The following is a 19,942-nucleotide window of genomic DNA, read 5'->3' as shown; positions in this document are numbered from 1 at the left end:
GTAAGCAAAACTCAGGATTTTATTAAACAGGAAAAGTTAATAGTCTTATGAGAAGTTACCAGTATATAAAATTACAGGCAAATACAAATAACTATACTTATACAGGGAATGGGGAACACACGGCACATCGAGGGAAAACAACTATCTTAACAATCCCCTTATCTTTATCCTACCCCCTATACCTAACTAGATTAAGCTATGAGGAGCCAGAATTTATGCTCACCAATCAAAAGGGTTTGTTGGACTCAAAACAGCGGTGGTGTCTGGGGTTCGCTCTTGGTGTTCTCTGGAGCCTGCTGTCATCACGTGGTCTCCGGGTGCTGAAAGGGCATTGTCCAGGTTCGAGTACCCCAAAGTTAAAGTCTCTGTTTGGGTATTTTACCTTGCAGGGATGATTCCTTTTCTTCGGCTGACAATTTGAGTTTACATAAAGATAGTCGCAGGTTGGCTGAGACTGAAGGCCCGATGATTCGAAGCTTAGCCTCAGTTCGTCGCCTCAGTTTGTCTCCACAGTTGGTCTTCCTCAGTTGGTCTTCCTCAGTTAGCCTTCCCTCCTCCCCTTGTTGCGTCCCGCCTCGCCTGGCCTGAATTGTCTGTGTCCGCCCGATGCAGTGCCGGGGCGATTTCCAGATGGAGTGGCAAAAGGCACGGGCAAAGGCCAGGGGGTAAGCATGGGATGGGGAAAGAGCGACAGCCACAAGGGCGAGGGGCAGAAGAGCCGAGCAGAGCAGAGAGAGATTGCTACCCGGGGCCTTCAATTATACTCTTTTCGAAAACCCTTATCTGCGCGCCAAATCAGGTTAGTTCTTTGTCTTAATCTTGGCGGGCTATTTTAAATAATGGTAGCAATCTATACTAACTGTTTTTAGATGGCCGGTAATCGCATCTACCAGCCCGATAATTGGCTTGCTTTGTCATGAATGTTCCTTGATGGGCCTGTCCAGCCTCAATGGCTTTCTTAATCTGTTTCCGATTATATATGTAAACTGCTTGATGGCCTTAACTATAGGCCTAACTGAATTTAGATTTGTCTCTAGTTCAGTCTAATACATAATTCAAAGTCCTGTCTGGTTTCAAAATACAAAGTCTCTTTTCACGGAAACTGCAGCTTTGGTTTCGATCCACAAGCTGTCTGCGTTGCAGAGTCCCAGTTTTAAAATCTCACAGGCTTTCTGCCACGAGGCGCGGACGCCATCTTGGGTACCCTTTTTGATTTAAAATGTCCACGCAGGGTCCCTTTTATTAATAACAACCTTCGGGGAAATGTAGAAATTTTGCAAATCTTACACTCCCCCTGTGATACTAAAGCTTGCTTGAAGTATCATACCTTTAAGGTGAGCAAAATTTTTCTGACCCTCCATTGTCAACCTTCCCCTGTAATTACCTATCTAATATACCCACGACACATGCACTTCCCAGTCCATGAAAATGTAGTGTACATCAGCATACAGAGAGTAAAATTACAGACTTTACACACACATCCAAGCAAGGAGGGGACCAACATCCCTGCACCACTTGGTACACATATCTTTATTAAACTGCGTCGCAAAAAAAAACAAAAGGAAAACCTTTAATAAAAATAACAAACACAAAGAAATAATCCTTTAATCAAAATACAGGGAAAAAGACTTAAACCAGTGTATCTCCCTCCACCTTTACATAATGTTCCTTCCAGATCCTCTGGTTTCGGAATTCTGACCACCGACCTTTTCCCTTACACTGAATACAAACTAAATACAACACTATCCCTAACTGACAAACCACGAGAATGTGGGAAGCCAGTCTGATCCACGAAGGGACCTCTATGTTATTGAAAATGTTCCACCAGGGTGGAGTCTCAATATCCAATATCTTAGTCCCTATCTCTACTGTTTTCTGTTCGAGAGTGTAAAAATGTTTCTGCGAAATTATAACGGCTTTGAGTATTTTGGTAAGGTGGTCAGGGAGAGGGGGAATTTCGTAGCCAAAGTGCGCTACGTACTTTTGCAAATTCGTAAAATTCTCCTTCACAGTGAGGTGTTCAGGAATGGGGACAATTCGCTCCTGGGCCACTTGAACTTCTGCCTCGGGTTTAAAACAGAAACTGCTGTCACTAACCAGACACCAGCTATGCTGTCCATGCTGGTAGTGGGACGCGCCGGTGGTGACACAATATGTCCCACCTCCTATATATGCTACCTGTGGGGAACATGGCCTTGGGCCATTGCCTCCATGGTACAATTTATAGGCTTCGTGCCAGCAGCTCTGAACCCACACTGCGGTTTCGAATAGGAATTCAAGTGCTGGGGTCACAGGATTATGTGTGCTCCCCGGCTCCGGCACCCTGAGAGGTCAGTACCTGTCATAGCGTGCTCCCACTTAATGACGTAAGGCAGGACCGCTGTGAAACGAATGTGCACCCCCTTGAATGACTCTAATGTTCTCAACCCTGTATACCGGCGTGGGTCGGGCCGTCCTACCCATGACCGGCATCCTAACTACTACTCCCATGATTGTGTGGTTGGACCGCCCACAATCCACGGGGACTGGATAGGCTTCGGAGGCTAGCCGGAGTTGGCACGGGCTCAATGCATTCTCAAAAGGGTGGAGGGCTGCGAGGTGCTTGTTGCTAATCTAGGAGTGGACCAAACCCTGTTTTAAATCCTCCAGATTACTGCGGCCCTCACCCAGTAACCACGCCCTGTATAACATGCACACCTCATTCTGCGCAGCCTGGTCAGAAGCATTTCTGTCCTCCCTTATGAGAGCATTTACCGTCTTTGCGTGCTTTTCCAACTCGGCTATGATCTCCTTTAAATGGACCGTCATGGCCTGGTCATCATGCAACTCCGAGCCCACTCCCTTGTTCTCATCCAGTAATATTTTCTTTAACTGTGTTTTTAAACCGTTTATCTGGGTCTGCAACTCTATGTCATCCAAGCTGTTGATGACAGAGGATCCAGTATTAAACGCAGTAAAAACATCATTCCATACTCCCCTTCTTTGTCTCCCTGCATTACCCAAAAATTCTCGGTGTGTGGTGTACAGTTCAGTCTTGCCACGTGGGCAAAATCGAATTCGTAAAACGTTTTGAACATGTCCTTTAATAGGGCATGGTATAGCTGCTCTGTTTCTTTGGGGCACCACTCTGGTAAATGTGCCTCGGTGAAATTTAAAATCACGGAGGCTACCGCGTAGTGTACCCCCTGGTACAGCATCTGATCGGTGGGGACTAGTACCAACCCATTCCCTGGTCCCTTGGTGGCAGTGGGGCAACCTTCCCTGGATAACATTCGCCGCCTGCGCTGTGGGCAGGGGCTTACGGGGGCGGGTTACCAGCTCAGTGGCGTTGACTGGGATCGGGGAGAATGGGACTGCGCACGCCTTCAGGCTGGTATCCCACCTCATCCCATCCCCAGCGTCTTGCCACTGCCGATGGAAAACGATGGATATGCCTGCGGGGCAGACCGTCTCGGACCCCCACATACAGATGTAAATCCCTTGATCCAGTTCCCACCACTTGTCCCAACACACGCTTAGTCCTCCATGAGTCCTGGTAATCGTCCGATGGGCGTTGTTTCCCAACCGTTCCCACTCGACTTCGGGGTTCCTCATGTCCTTGCTCAACGTTCTGAGCCACCACCACCTATCCAGTGGAATGTGTCCTTTACACGTCAAGCATATTCGCTTTCCAACGGTGATGCTGACCCTCGTGGTAATGACCCGTACCCTGGGGCAAAGGAGGGAGGCCTCCCCGTATGTGAATCCGGTTTGGCTGGAGTACTGAGACGAATTGGACCCCAGCCATCCTGGCCACCTTCCCTCGTGGAAGTAAACGGCGGTCTCCTCCACGTCCCGTTCACCGCTCCCATCGATCGCCAGCGGCGCTCTGTCTCCCAAACACCCGTAGATGTGGGAGTCTTGGACGTCGCCCCATCTCCCTGCGCTCATCCCAATCAGGGCGAATAGGATCACAATCCCTTCCATCCCGAAAGTCTTTCTGCAAAAAGATGTAAAAGAACATGCAGCCAGGTCCCCAAGAGATTCTCTGACTTGGTGAAGCATGGTCGGGTCCCGCGACCTCGACCTAAATATACACTCTTAACAGACTACTTAACTTAAAACTACCCATCACCTTATTTAACTTAAATTATGAACACCCAAACTTAAGCTAAATAATTACACTTTACTTAAAACTTAACTTAAACGAAAACTATATACGTCCGCCGCCCGTCTCCGGACGGCCAGGCTAATCCTTGGTCGGACTGCGGCTCGCCGCTACCCCCGGCGTAACCGCACCGTCCTTCACTGTTGGTCCCTCGTAGCCCGTGGCTGCTGGCTGAGGACCTGTGTCCTTGGACTTCTCCCTGACTCGAGGGGCGGCCCTTGGTAACTGGAGGGCTGGTGACCATGCCTTTCTCAGCTGGGGCATCCATGGGGACCTTCTAGGGGCTTTGACGGGTGGGGCTTCCTTGGCCGATGGGCCTTTAACCCGAACCGTTGCTCCCCCAGGCTTGACCCCTCCCGAACCTAGGCTGGAGGCAGGTAACTTTTCGTAGCCTGCTGCTGCGAGCTGAAAGTCTCCGCCCCCAGGTCCCATGGCTGGGTTAGGGGCGGGGTTTTTGCCCTCAGGTTCCTCCCCCTTCGTCTGGGTCCCAGAAGAGTGGGGGAGTGTCCCAATCGATGGGCGGGATGGCCCCCCCCTTCAAGCAAGCCACAGTGCCTGCCTGTGCAGACTGTGGACTCTCTCCTGCTGCAGGCTGAGGATCTTTATCCTCAGACCTTTCCCTAACTGGCTGCTTTCCCCTTTCAGGCGTAAACAGCTTACACTGGTTGATATGGAACCATTTTGTCACCAAGGCATCTTCACAGCGTATACCATGGGGCTGGCTTTATCTACAATACTGTAGGGCCCCATGTACAATGGTTCCAAACTACCTACTCGCGCATAATTCCTTACCATAACCTGATCTCCTATTTCCCACTCATGGTGCCTTCTCGGTTCGAGCAGCAATCGGTTACTCCGATGCTGCCTTCCCATGTTCCCAGCCGCCTGCTCATGGACCTGCTTCAGGTGCTCAAAGAGGTTTCGGACAAACCTGTCCCGGTTTACCTCCCTGAGCTGACCCTCCGTGAGCACCGGGGCTAGTACATGGGTGAGGGTCCGCATAACCCTGCCAATCATTAGCTCATACGGGGAATACCCCGTGCTTTTAGACTGGCTGGCCTGGATCCCCATCAAAACCAACGGTAGGACTTCGGCCCATTTACGGGGCGAGTCCACTGTTTCCTTTCTTAACCTTTCTTTGAGGGTCCGATTCATGCGTTCTATGATCCCGGATGACTGGGTGTTGTGGGCCACGTGCCATTTCCCCTCAATGCCTAGCAGCATCAGGGTGTTCTGCATCACCTGTCCGGTGAAGTGACTCCCTTGGTCAGACTCCACAAACTGTGGTAGTCCCCACCTCGAGAACACTTCCCGGACTAGGATCCTGGCAGTACCCAGAGCTGTGGCAGTTCTACAGGGAAAAGCCTCTACCCACTTGGTAAACACGTCCACCAGGACTAGGCAGTACTTATAGCCTCCCTGGGCGGTGGGCAGGAGCCTGATGTAGTCGACTTGTATCGACTGCCATGGTCCCTCTTCTCTCCTGACGTGTCCCATGGGAACCTTCCTTTTGTGGGGGTCAGGGTTGTTTGCAGCGCACACAAGACGCCTGCACAGAACTCGCGGACATCGTCCCTGAGTCCCGGCCACCATCCCGCCTGCTCCACCCGTTGCCAGGTGGTCTCAGGCCCGGGGTGTCCCGCTCCTGGACCCTCATGGGCCAGTTGAAGAAATTCCCTCCGGTGCTGCTGCGGCACAACCCACTGTTCCCCCCGGAGCAGCATGCCCTCTTTAACGGACCTTCTACTCCCTTTTCCTCAGCTACAGCACTGAGGACTGCTTTGAGGACGGGGTCTTGGGCTTGGACCATCTTAAGGTCCGGGGTTACGCTACCCCTACACTCCCTTGGGTCCCGTCCCTGCCTCTGACCGCCGCCATGGGTCTGGACCCAAATGGGTCCCAGAAAGTGCCTGTGTGGGCACCCTCCTTGGCGAGCAAGTCATCCTGCTGGTTGCCTTGGCCGCGGGGTTCTGTGGAGGAATGGGCCTTCACCTTGTGGATGAAAACCTCCCCTTCCTCCCCCACTGCTGCCAGGATCATTCCAGCAGGGGCTTTACTGTGAGGGGTCTCCCGTCAGCGGAGGTGTATCCGCGGCGGGACCAGATGGCCAGGTACTCCGTACATGAATTGCACGTAAACATGCTGTCCGAGCAAATCGTGTAGGGGGTGGGGAAGATTTCGGGGTGTGTTACAACGTACACCACCGCGGACAGTTCAGCCTGCTGGGCGCTCATGGTGCTGGGGAGCTTAATCGCCAGGGCAATGTTTGCCACTGGGTCGTAAACACCACACCCTGTGAGACGCTCGCCAGCGGTTACCGTGCTGGAACCATCTACGTAGATTTTGCGGCCTGTGGGATGTATCCCAGCTCGTAAACCCATGTTTACTTCCCAAACCCCTTGAATGGAACACCGGTGGGCTGTTCCAGGATATACCATGTTGGCTGCGAGCTTTGGCTCACAGAGACCCTTCACCTTCAGATCCATCTGTGAGAGGAGCAAGGTCCAGCGGGCAATGCGGGCACTGCTCACTGTCCCATCCTTGATCCTCCCGTCCAGAAGCATCTGGGTGGGTGATGGGTGAGGAGGGTGATGGGAGAGGTGCCTGTGAAGATCAATGATCTTTTCACAGCCCAATGTGTGGCCAAAAGATGCCGCTCACAATTGGAATAGCTCTGTTATGTATTGTATGTTCTCCTCCCACCTGTGGTGGCGCTGTCACAGGAGATAAATGGTTGGGTGTTCTCTGTTAAGTTTTAGCTCTCTTTGTTCAGAACTTGCCAGAACTTCCTTTCCTTCCAATAAAGCACTTCATGTTTGAATCTCTGAGTTCTGAGTCCTAAATTGTGTCTAGGTAGAAAGGTACTGACACAACAAGCTCCTTTCCACATCTGTGAGTATCCTGGTGGAGTGGACCACCGGCCGCAGCCGGCCGTGCCGCTCTTGGAGCAGCACAACACTCAGGCTGTCCCCACTGGCCGCTACCTCCAGAAAAAACTCTTTCCCCCCATCTATGGCCCCTAAAGCTGGCGCGGTCTGCAAGTCCTTCTTGAGCCTGACAAATGCTGCCTGGCAACCCTCATCCCAAAGCCATTCCACTCCCTTTTGTAGAAGTCGGAGCAGAGAGGCTGCGGTGGCTGCATAGTCCTCAATAAAGTCTTTACAGTACCCGGTTAGCCCTAGAAATGACCTCACACCTGTTACTGTGTTAGGGACCGGTAGTTCTTGTAACCGCCTCCCTCCTAGCCTTATCCATGGCCCTTTCTCCAGCGCGCACGGTCAGACCGAGGAATTTCACCTCCTGCTGGCCGATCTGCGCTTTCTTGGGATTTACCTTGAAACCCTTCTGTTCTAACAGCTCCAGCAGTTCGGCCAATAGCGGGCCATGCTCCACTTTTGAATCAGTGAACAGGAGCAGGTCATCCACATATTGAACCAACTGTCTGGGCTGGCTAAAATCCTTCAAACTGTCGGCCATGCACTGATGGAAAATGCTGGGGCTGTTGTGGAAGCCCTGTGGCAAACAGTTCCACATGTACTGTTGCCCTTTAAACGTAAAGGCAAACTTGTACTGATCCTCCCTCCTTACAGGGATGGACCAAAAACCATTTGAAATATCCAGCACCGTGAAAGTGGTCGCGGATGCTGGAATACTCCCGATGAGGTCGGCAACTGCTGCTACTGTGGGTGCGCAGGCTGGGATGTTGCAATTGAGCAGCCGATAGTCCACCGTGGCCCTCCAGGAATTGTCTGGCTTTCTGACCGGCCATAACGGAGAATTCACTTGGGTAGCTATCGGTCTTAGAACTCCCTGCTGCACTAACGAGGACATGGCTGCTTCCATGTCCGGCTCTGCTTCCCTGGGGAAGTTATACTGTTTCTGTGGTCGGGCCATGGGGTCTCCGTCTACGCTGACCTCAAACCCTGTGACCCTCCCGCAGTCGTGCTTGTGAGTGGCAAATGTGGCCAGGTGGGCCAGGGGTGTTGCTGACCATGAGCCCGAGGTTATAATGCTCTTTGGGCTTCATGGTGCAGAGGGTCCCCTTCCCTTCCTTTCCCGGGATTACTACGACTTCTCCGTTCTTTACTCTACCTGCCCCCCAAAGGCAGTGATTCCTCAAATCCACTAGGATCCCGTGACCTACGATAAAGTCGGCCCCCAGGACCCCACTTCCACCCTCCATGCCCCATTTCATCAGGACACACGTCCACTTGGAGCAGAGTGGTCCTATCCGAATGTCGAGCGGGATGGAAAACGAGCCGGCCTGTTCCCTACCCGTGAACCTCGATAGACTGTATGGGACCCCGCTGGAGAGAGGTGAGGCGATGGGGTTAGCTGAGTAGACCACGGTGCATGATGCCCCCGTGTCTAACAGATAGGTCCTCATCACCTTTTCCACCTCCATCTCCAAAAGGGGTCTTTTCCACTCATCATAGCGGAGCGAACACAGATAAACAGGCTGCGCTGGCTCTAGTCACTGTTGTGGGTTGGATGGGGCTGACGGGGTCAGAGCACCGGTGGCAGCTGCTACTCTCCCCTGGCCAGTCAGTAAGGATCTCATGGCGTCCAAAAGTGACTCGACCTCTGCGGAAGGGGTCCCTACCCCCGCCTTTTGGACTGGGGCTGTGGGATGCTTTCCCTTGTTATCCTTCCAAGGGTTTTTGCACTCCTTCCGCCAGTGACCATCCTTCCCACACTCGTAACAGTTGGTCTTTGTGTTGGGGGGGTTACTCCCTTCCTGGTGCCACTCTTTCCTACCCGGTCCGGGTTTTATCTCATGCACCTTCCCCTTGGGTGGGTGTGCATCAGCTCCCCTACCATTTTTGTAAGCCAGAGTGAGCTGCCTAATTACCGTGATTTCTGGTCTGGGGATCTTTGGGGTCAAACCAGGCTTCTGCCTTGGCCCGAATCTGTGGCAAGCTGTTCGCCACCAGGCAACAGAGCCAATGCGTCAGGGAATCCCCGTTCAGGAACGCCCGGCCTAGCGTCCCCGGGCAAGCCTTCCGGTACGCCGGCCACAGCTGGTCCGCAAAAGCCTGCAGGGTTTCCCCAGAGAGCTGGATCGTCTTCTCCACGCGGGAGAAGGGACTTCCCTCATCCATCCCCATGGCCTCTAGAACCGCATCTCTAAGCTTCTCGTACCCGCTCTGCCCCCTTTTACACTCGTCAGAGAGGGATTGGAGGAGACTACTCTCCAGGGAGAATAGCAGCATCTTGGCCTTCTCAGCGTCATCGCAGTCGTTGACGCTGGCTGTCTGCTCTATTTCCCTGAAGTGGATCGAGGGGTCTCCCTTTGCGGAAAGCTTCGGGATATGGTTGACCATAACCCTGAGCTGTTGGGTGTTAAAGGGTAATACGAACTGGTTTTGGAGAGGTCCCTCATTGTCGCCGTTGGCGGGTGGGCCGAACCTCTGATGCCGCGCTGGGCACATCGGTCCTGGCTCCGGCCCCTCGGGCGGGGTTTGCTCTACCTCCGCCTCCACCTCTGGTTCCGCTTCGGGTTCCACCCCCCCTTGCTGCCAAACCTCACTGAAACATGGCGCTACGGGTGGTGGCCGTGAGGTCTCCTCTCTCTCAACCGGGTCGTCCCTGGGCACCACCGGTGACGTTGGAACTGTCCTCCCCTCGTTCCCCATAAAATCTGCCTGGCCTGCCTTTGAGCTTATGAGGCATACCATGCCTTTTGGCTTCCGGAGGGCCCGGCTCAGATTTTCTATCCTCTCTCTACAGGGGCCGTGGTCTGCCTCCTCAAACCCCTGTTCACTTGCTAGCTTGTAAGCGGCTTTTACCTCCTGCACTCTCTCTTCCTGTTCCCTAATCTGCCTTGCCAAGCGGGCGTTTTTCTCCCGCAACCTTAACTCATTTCCCTTGGCCTCGGTGACTTGGCACCGTAGGTATTCCAACTGGGCCTGGTGTTCTCCCACTAAATGCACTCTTTCTTGGTTCAAAGCCTGCAAAGCTACTAATAACTTCTCCCCTGCGAGAGCCTTATCCTGGATCTCCAGGGCTGACTCCCTTAACTCGACTACCTGTGCTGCAACGAGCCTCTCCAAAAGCTGGACCTGCTTTTTAAAGCACATCAGCCAAACTGCCTTCTCTAAGGACTTCTTGTGTTCCTTTCCCTCTGTCCACTTAGCTGCTGCATCTACCGGACGCCCAGCCTTTAACAGAGTGGTGATCCACTTCTTAGTGATATTCACCTTGCTAAACACATAATCAGAAATCCTTTCCTCCACCACGGTTCGCTCATCCGAAACATTGTCTACTGTATCGCAACCCTGTTGCCGGTGTCCTGCTGCGGTTGCCATTCTGTAGGGGGTGGCACGTGAGCCCAGTCAGTTATGCCTCCTACTGCCCGTGAGCGGTTCGAATCGCTCCCACGCCCCTGAGATTCTCGACACCGGACTTAGGTACAGGTTGCGGTACAGAAAATAATCGAGTAGACAGATGATTTGGATGTAAGCAAAACTCAGGATTTTATTAAACAGGAAAAGTTAATACAGTCTTATGAGAAGTTACCAGTATATAAAATTACAGGCAAATACAAATAACTATACCTATACAGGGAATGGGGAACACACGGCATATCGAGGGAAACAACTATCTTAGCAATCCCCTTATCCCACCCCCTATACCTAACTAGATTAAGCTATGAGGGGCCAGAATTTATGCTCACCAATCAAAAGGGTTTGTTGGACTCAAAACAGCGGTGGGGTTCAAGTTTCGCTCTTGGTGCTCTCTGGAGCCTGCCGTCATCATGTGGTCTCCGGGCACTTCAAGGGCGTTGTCCAGGTTCGAGTACCCCAAAGTTAAAGTCTCTGTTTTGGTACTTTACCTTGCAGGGATGATTCCTCTTCTTCAGCCGACAGTTTGAGTTTACATAAATTACATAAAGATAGTCGCAGGTTGGCTGAGAATGAAGGCCCGGTGATTCGAAGCCTACCCTCGGTTCGTCTCCTCAGTTGGTCTTCCTCAGTTGGTCTTCCTCAGTTAGTCTTCCCTCCTCCCCTCGTCGCGTCCCGCCTCGCCTGGCCTGAATTGTCCATGTCCGCCCGATGCAGTGCCGGGGCGATTTCCAGATGGAGTGGCAAAAGGCACGGACAAAGGCCAGGGGGTAAGCACGGGACGGGGAAAGAGCGACAGCCACAAGGGTGAGGGGCAGAAGAGCCGAGCAGAGCAGAGAGAGATTGCTACCCGGGGCCTTCAATTATACTCTTTTCGAAAACCCTTATCTGTGTGCCAAATCAGGTTAGTTCTTTGTCTTAATTTTGGCGGGCTATTTTAAATAATGGTAGCAATCTATACTAACTGTTTTTAGATGGCCGGTAATCGCATCTACTCGATAATTGGCTTGCTTTGTCATGAATGTTCCTTGATGGGCCTGTCCAGCCTTGGTGGCTTTCTTAATCTGTTTCCGATTATTATATATATAAACTGCTTGATGGCCTTAACTGAATTTAGATTTGTCTCCAGTTCGGTCTAATACATAATTCAAAGTCCTGTCTGGTTTCAAAATACAAAGTCTCTCTTCACAGAAACTGCAGCTGTGGTTTTGATCCACAAGCTGTCTGCGTTGCAGAGTCCCAGTTTTAAAATCTCACAGGCTTTCTGCCACGAGGCGCGGACGCCATCTTGGGTACCCTTTTTGATTTAAAATGTCCACGCAGAGTCCCTTTTATTAATAACAACCTTCGGGAAATGTAGAAATTTTGCAAATCTTACAACATCCAAAATTGTACCATTTTCATTCCAATCTTTAACTATATCTATTTGCATTTTATCTCAATGCAACCCGCTAGAATATCCTTAGATTCTAGCGTGGTGATGGAATCCTTTAATACTCCCATCCCACCCCCTTTCCCCAATCTCTACCTGTCCTGAAAACCTGGTGTTCCAATGGATAAGTGAAAGCTCATACAGCATTGTTCAAAATCATACAACATTGAAAAGCTCATTAATAGAAATCCAATATTTAAACTGATAAATGTTGTAGAAGCTCATAAATCCTGAGGCATTTTGTTTAGATTATTGGCCATTACTTTAATATCAGCCACAGCGTTAGTTTTAGTTTCAATAACAGACAAATATACAGCAGGGACCAAGATACCCCTCCTCGGGGTCAGCAAGAGAGGTTACAATAATAATATTGGACAGGGGCTGGGCTGGACTGTCAACCATGCCACAAATTGAACTTTGCTAACAAGTGTTTTAATTTAATTTTTAATATCCCTTAATCCACAATATTTATATTTCCCCAGTGAAAAGAGAACATGACCCTTCCCTGATATTTTTAAATGATCTTAACTTTAGCATTAATTATCTCTCCTGTGTGTTCATTAGTTCACTGTCTGCCTAGCAAGTGTTGATGTGAAAAAGAATTCAGCACATCTGGCATACAGTTATGCTGCACAAATCCCGTGAGCTTGGATTCACGCATAGAGACTAAATGGCAGAATGATTTACTATGTTTCAAAACAGAATATAAAACACTGATGCAGTCATTCTGGTATTATGGTTATTTACAAAGTATTCTGATCTTTTCCATGCTCATTCTATTGTTAAAGGACAATTATCAAAACACAAATATTTCCCCTTTATGTCAAGTGGCAATGCCAGATCTGTTAACATGAACCTCCATTGTGAAAACGTACCTCCCTCTAATTGCAAAAAAAAAAGTTAAATGTCACCTTCATCTGAATTATATTGCCCACTGGACTAGGTGGTCTTTCCAATTGAGAGCATGGTGATGTGAAAATTACATTATGGGTAATTTGGACAACAGGCATAATTTAGAAATTTTGCTTTAACACAAAATCTGTACAATTAATTGAGAAGCCACAACCTATTAAAACTGTAATTTTCAGTTCTGTAGTTTGTGTTGTATCCTGCTTCTCTACAGTGTAGTATGCCACCAAGACTCTAGTATTTGTATAGTGACATTGAGCAATGTAATTTTGTTCATTTATTTACCCTCTGTTGTCAGTTTCTGCAGACTGCAGAAAACAGCAGACTATTCTATGTCTTGTTTGGCCAGTTACATTTAATCATTCTAACATGGAGAGCAAATAGGAACCAATCTGTTACTTTCTGGGCCGTATATTATCATTATTACTTGAAATAAGCACTAGTGTATTCTACTTTTTTTTTTAGGATGTTTCATGGCAATGCAATAAATTGCCTCAGCAGTTTTATTAAATATAAATAATGGCTAGGTCACTTGATACTGTATATATCTAAGAAACATTTCTTTTGGCATTCCCCCACACTCTGCTTTTATCTTTAAAACGTTTAATATTCAAGTTAATTAAACAAGTAGTCTGCTGCAATTTAATGCAGAGCTTCTTGTAAATTGACACAGATTGGATATTTTTTTTAAACTGAGGCTGTCCTTGCCTGAGTTGTTCAGTGAAGCTCATTAATGCTTAGGCGTTCTGAGAAATCAGACGGCACCTCAAAACCTTTGTTCCTTGTTTAACTCTCCATGCTGAGATTGGTAAAAAAAATATTAGACATAGTGAAGTTGAATTGAAATCATAGAATCATATAATGGTACAGCATAGAAAGAGGCCATTCCGCCCATTGTGCATGTGCTAGCTCTTTGGTAGAGCTGTCCAATTAATCCCACTCACCTGCTCTTTCCCCATAGCCCTGTAAATGTTTTCCCTTCAAGTATTTATCCAATTCCCTTTTGAAAGTTACTATTGAATCTGCATCCACCACCCTTTCAAGCAGTGCATTCCAAATCACAACAACTAGCTGTGTAAAAAAATGTTCCCTCATGTCGCCTCTGGTTCTTTTCCAATCACCTTAAATCTGTGTCCTCTGATTACTGACACTTCTGCCACTGGAAACAGTTTAGTTACTCTATCAAAACCATTCATGATTTTGACCAACTCTCTCAAATCTTCTCTTAACCTTCTCTGCTCCAAGGAGAACAATCTCAGCGTCTACAGTCTTTCCACATAACTTCTTCTTCTTATCGTGTCCACGGACAGTCTATACATAGCCCAGCCAGAACTGGACACATTTTTGCGCCTTGTTGTTGAATTTGGCAAGATCTGCAACAGTGCAGGGTTCCTCTAACGATGGGCATTGCAGGAGATGTTGCATAGTCTGTGCCTCAGTTCCACATTCACAAGTTGTCGGGCTGGTTGAATATCCCCATTTGCTTAGTGACACCTTTGAGCAACCTACACCGGTCCTAAGTCTGTTAAGGCACTTCCAGGTTGCCCAGTTGCAATTAGCTCCTGGGGGAAGGCTTTCATCAAGTAAAATTTCCATCGCTGGGGGTTGTTCAAGACTGGCGAGCCGGTCTTTCCACAAGGCGATGCGGGCTTCAGATGAGGTTGATTGTAATGGAACAACACTGTTCATGAAGCTCTTTCTTGACTTTAGGCGGCTGGGTCTAGGTGTATGACAATGCAGAGGGTGTCTCTCATCTGATGTTTGACGGAGTCGTTCTTTCTTGCTGGCTACCGTTCTTCTTATATCAGGGGGAGCGATACCTGCCAGGATATATAGGCTGTTGGTGTTTGATCTGTGGTTTATTGTGCAGGTTGGGTACAGGGTTAGAGAAGCTGAAATCTGTGCCAGGTGGCTTGTACACTGAGGTCACTACTACTTTGCTCAGCTCTACGGTTAGAATTTCGATGTTGTCCTCCTCTGTTTTAGAAGTGGCTTCTACAACTGAACCAGCTCTAACAAATACAGCACTGCCATATTGTCGATGAGGTCTTTCAATAGCCAGGACCATTCCTGGTATTTTTGGGCGGTTGTTCTCACTTCCTCTATGTGTCTCCTGCAGGCAGAGGACATCACACTCCAACTCATTGCATAATGTAGCGAGGATGTTTTGTTTAGCTATAGAGAACCCTTCAACATTAGCAGATATAACAGTCAATGCCAGTCTTGAAAAATACCCGTGTTTCTGACATCGACGACTACTTCCGTCTTCAGGCATGCTGTGCGTGGTGGTGGTAGAATTGGTTGAAACAGGGCCGCGACGTGAACGCTTCTACCTTGACCCCTCCACATAACTGAAGTCCTTCATCTCTGGTACAGTTCTAGTAAATTTCTTTTGCACCTTCTCCAAGGTTTTGTCATCCTTCCTAAAGTGTTTAGCTTAACTTACTTGCTTTAGTGCTCTATTCCTCTATTATAAAGTCAAGAATTCCATAAGCTTTTTTAACAACCTTCTCAACTTGACCTGCCACCTTCAAAGATTTGTGTACATACACCCCAACCCTCTATGCTCCTGCACCCCCTTTGAAATGTACTATTTAGTTTATATTGCCTCTCCTCATTCTTCCTACCAAAATGCATCAGTTCACACTCCTGTGTTAAATTTCATTTGCCATGTGTCTGCCCATTTTACTGGTCTGTCTCTATCCTCCTGATGTCTGTTACTATCCTCCTCATTGTTTACTGCATTTCTGAGTTTTGTATCATCTGCAAACTTTGAAATTATGCCCTGTATACCCAAGTCCAGGTCCTTAATATATCAAAGAAAAATAACTGTTCTCCACTACTCTCTGCTTTCTGTCCTTTAGCCAATTTCATATCCATGCTGCCACTGTCCATTTAATCCCATGGGCTTTAATTTTGCTAACAAGTCTCTGCATTACCCTGATCAACCCTCTCCGTTACTTCATCAAAGAGCTCAGTCAAGTTAGTTAGCATGATTTGCCTTTAACAAATCCATGCTGACTTTCATTTATTAGTCCATACTTTTCCAAATGCCAATATATTTGCCCCAGATTATTGTCTCTAAAAGTTTCCCACCACTGACGTTAGGCTGACTGGTTTATAGTTGCTAGGTTTATCCCTCTGCCCTTTTTTGAATAGGGGTGTAACATTTGCAATCCTCCAGTCCTCTGGCACCGCCCCCACTTCCAAGGAGGTTTGGAAGATTGTGGCCAGAGACTCCGCAATTTCCATCCTCACTTCCCTCAGTAACCTAGGAGGCATCCCATCCGGACTGGGTGACTTTTCTACTTTGAGGACTGCCAACCTTTTAACTACAACATCTTTATCTATTTTTATCCTATACAATTTCGCTACTGCCTCCTCCTTTACTGCAAAATTGCCAGCATGTAATGAATGAAATTTATATAAGCTCCAAATCCTGGATGTGTTAGAGCTAAAATGATCTATTTGCTCAGAGAAATATTAAAATGAATTTTTCAGACATTCACTCTCACAAACCTAAAAGCCACATGCAAACAGTTGTAGCAGGCATGACAGAAATCCACTAGCCTTACTTTTGTTTCTTCTTAAATTAATCCTTCCTTCAAAAAGGGTGTAATCCAATGCACTCAAGGAGCAAACAGCATGCGGATCTAAACTTTCAAAGTGACTACAGCGAGGCGACAATCTCCTAAGCAGATGTGAGAGAGTCTCTAACACTTCCTTTGTCCATCCAGCACATTTGCACCAGATTTACCACCAAGTAACATATTAGTGTCAAGGATAGGAAAGTTGGGACCTATGGGTACAAGTGGTCATTTCACTGTACACAAGATTGCCCTTTGTTTTACCCTTGTGAAAAATCTAAAGTGTTAACACACAGCAGCAGTACACAATGCAACCAAATCCATTCAAAGATGCATTTCTAGTTCAGCCAGAAGCTACTTACCCGAAGAATAAACAAAAAAATCAGAGGCGACGATGAGCTGCAGATGTTTGTACTCTCATATGAATACTACATTAATTGCACATGTTAAAGGCACTCATGAGATTTATCACATCTGAAAAAACACACATAACTCAAAATTTAACCCTAGCAGTGGAGGAATTTTGTAATTTTCTTAATTCTCCAGTGATCAATTACCTGTTGAAGTACAAATGCATTAGGTAATGTTGTGGAAAGATTTGGTGTTGCAGGAATATTTTATTATTTCAGGACACATTTTTCTTACTGTATCCAGCATGAAACCCAAATGTAGAAAGGCGTCCCAAGGCACTTTACAGGTGGTGATTGGGAATTAATTCCAAGCAAGGAACAGAGAAATTAGGAAATGGTGTTGAAAGCTTAGTTAAAGAGAGGGGTCTTTAAAGATGGAAAGAGAAGTGGAAAGGCAAAGTGGTCCAGGGAGAGAATTCCAGACAGTAGGACTGATAGAGCTGAAGGCACTAACACCAAAGAAAGGGTGAATAAATAATAGGCCAGAATTGGAAAAGCAGAGCATTTTGGAGAAGTTATAGGCTGGCAGAGCTTGCAGAGATAGGGTGGAGCAAAATCATGGTGGGATTCATAGACAAAGACAAGGGGGGAAAATTTTGTCCCCTTAGCACCAGCAGATGGCACTAATGAGGCGCTAGACCAGTATCGCTGGGGTGAGGCGCATCCAGCACCGCACGCAAATACCGCCCCCCCCCCCAATAGCGCCACTGCTAAGAGGTATCACCAGGAACGTCAATGCCAGGTGGATCATGACATCAGTGAATCTGCTAAATTGATTTGCGCCACTTACCTTAGTGCTTGGAGTAAACACCGACAGGGAGAGCTGGTGTGAAGCACCAGGAAGCCAGCTCCACGGATGTTATTTAAAGGGATCATCAGTAATCACTCACAGCTGTCAGGTTAGTATAGTTTCAGTGGTTTCTTGTCAGTTTTACATACTCCAACAGTTTCATTCAGTAACTTCAAGGTTCTTTTGCATCAGGAGTGTTGTGGCAACTAAAAAGTAGCTACATTTATTCTTCAAAGAGTCAAACTGCTAAACTTGGCAATATTAATGGGGGCTGTACTGGCAGTCAACCTCACCCTCCAGGATCTACTGTGGAGGGAGCGTAGGCATCGAGAAAGATGGGAACATGTGCGCAGAGAGATGAGGAGGGACATCAGGGCTCTCACCGGGAGACCTTACCCTCCGAGGATATTCCGCGAGCACTTCTCTTACCTTCAATGAAGCAAGGAGCAGTGTATTAGATGGTTCTGCCTCACCAAGGAGGTGGTCACAGAACTCTGCCGCCTCCTCCAAATAGACCTATAGCCTCACACCAGGATGACTTAAAGCCCAGAACCCCTTTGCTCACCACATTTCCATCATTTCATTCCTCTCACAGGCCGTATCACACCGCAAAGCTGAAATGACAGTCACCACAAAAGAATGGTAAGTGAATTAATAAATATATCAAAAATCATTAAACACATTTTTACACCTAAAATATTAACCATTCAGCCTTGTGCAATCCCTTAGTGCCCCTTGTTACTGTGCCTTTGCCTACTTTAGTGCTCCTATGAAGTGTTGGCCCAGTGGCTGCAGCACGGCGGGTTGAAGGCTGCTGAGTGTCCGTGCAGGAGACTTCAGATGGCCTTGCAGGATGCCCTCAACCAGCTCTGGGCCTGGAAGGCCTGGTTGTAGGCTGCACCACCTCAGCATGGGCGGCAGCAGTCTGGGCTGGTTGGATGATAGGTAGTGAATAAGGTTGGTGAGCTACAAGCACAATTAGCCGTGTGGCAATATGATGTTGTGGCAATAATGGAAACAGGGCTTAAAAATGGTGAGGACTGGGCACTTAATATTCAAGGGTACAAGGTGTTCAGAAAAGATAGGGAAGGAAAAACGGGAGGTGGGGTGGCAGTGCTGATTAAGGAAGACATTGTAGTGTTGGAAAAGGAGGATGTTCTTGAGGGGACAAGGACAGAATCCATTTGTTTAGGAGCAAAAAGGGTATGATCACGCTATTGGGGGTATTCTATAGGCCTCCAAATAGTGAGAGCGAGGTAGAGGAGCAAACCTGCAGGGAAATCGCAGAGATATGCAAGAGCTATAGAGTGGTGATATTGGGGGACTTTAGTTGCCCAAATATCGATTGGGATAATATTAGGGTAAAGGGAAAGGAGGGGGAGGAATTTCTGAAATGTGTTCAGGAGCATTTCCTTGACCAGTATGTTCTTGGCCCAACTAGGAAGGAGGCATTGCTGGATCTGGTGCTGGGGAATGAGGTGGGCCAGGTTGACCAAGTGTCTGTGGGAGAACACTTGGGTACAAGTGATCATCGTATCATAAGATTTAGATTAGCAATGGAGAGGAGCAAGGAACAATCTAGAGTGGAACTTCTAAACTGGAATAGGGCTAACTTCAATGGGTTGCAAATGGATCTAGCCAGGGGAAAATGGGACCAAAGACTGACAGGAAAAACTGTAATGGAAAAATGGGTGATCTTTAAGTAGGAGATGATCCAAGTACAGGCTAGGTACATTCCAACAAGAGAGAAGGGTAAGGGAACCAAAGCAAGGGCTCCTTGGATGACGAGGGAGATAGAGAAGGTGATGAAACAAAAAAAGAATATGTATGATGCATGTCAAGTGAATACTTCAAGGGAGAATCAGACCAAATACAATAAGCTGAGAGGGGAAGTGAAGATGAAAATAAGATTGGCAAAGAGAGAATATGAGAGTAGAATGGCGGTTAACATAAAAGGGAATCCAAAGTCTCCTACCGGCATGTAAGCATTAAGCGGGTAGTAAGAGGTGGGGTGGGGCCTATTAGCGACAAAGAAGGTGTTGTAGGAACGGAGGTTCCTATCTGAATAAGGTATTCGACTTGATGAATCAAATCAACAGGTTTTAATGAACAATGAAGTTAACAGGGAAACTACAGGAGAAACGGTACACAGGTCTAATCAGCTTGCTGGGCACTCGACGACTACTGGAAGATTCTGGAAGCTGATGTCATGACGTCATCGCGTTCTTCGCGCCACTGGTGGTCACGTGATCGGCGTCATGACGTCATCACGTGGAGTGCAAGAAAACACAATACAGTACAGTTAACAGGCAGTTTAAAGGTG

General features: G+C 47.9%; 1 protein-coding gene across 1 annotated transcript in view; it reads left to right on the top strand.

Moving 5' to 3' along the window:
* The window catches only part of znf804a (zinc finger protein 804A), a 464,488-nt gene that overhangs the window by 106,438 nt on the left and 338,108 nt on the right, over positions 1–19,942 (top strand). The gene's annotated exons all lie outside the window — the stretch shown is intronic.

The sequence above is a fragment of the Somniosus microcephalus genome, chromosome 4 (assembly GCF_052327205.1).
Source record: "Somniosus microcephalus isolate GS21.2 chromosome 4, FLI_Smic_1.0, whole genome shotgun sequence".
In the NCBI taxonomy this organism is placed as follows: Eukaryota; Metazoa; Chordata; class Chondrichthyes; order Squaliformes; family Somniosidae; genus Somniosus; species Somniosus microcephalus.
This window is presented reverse-complemented; position numbering and strand designations above follow the sequence as displayed.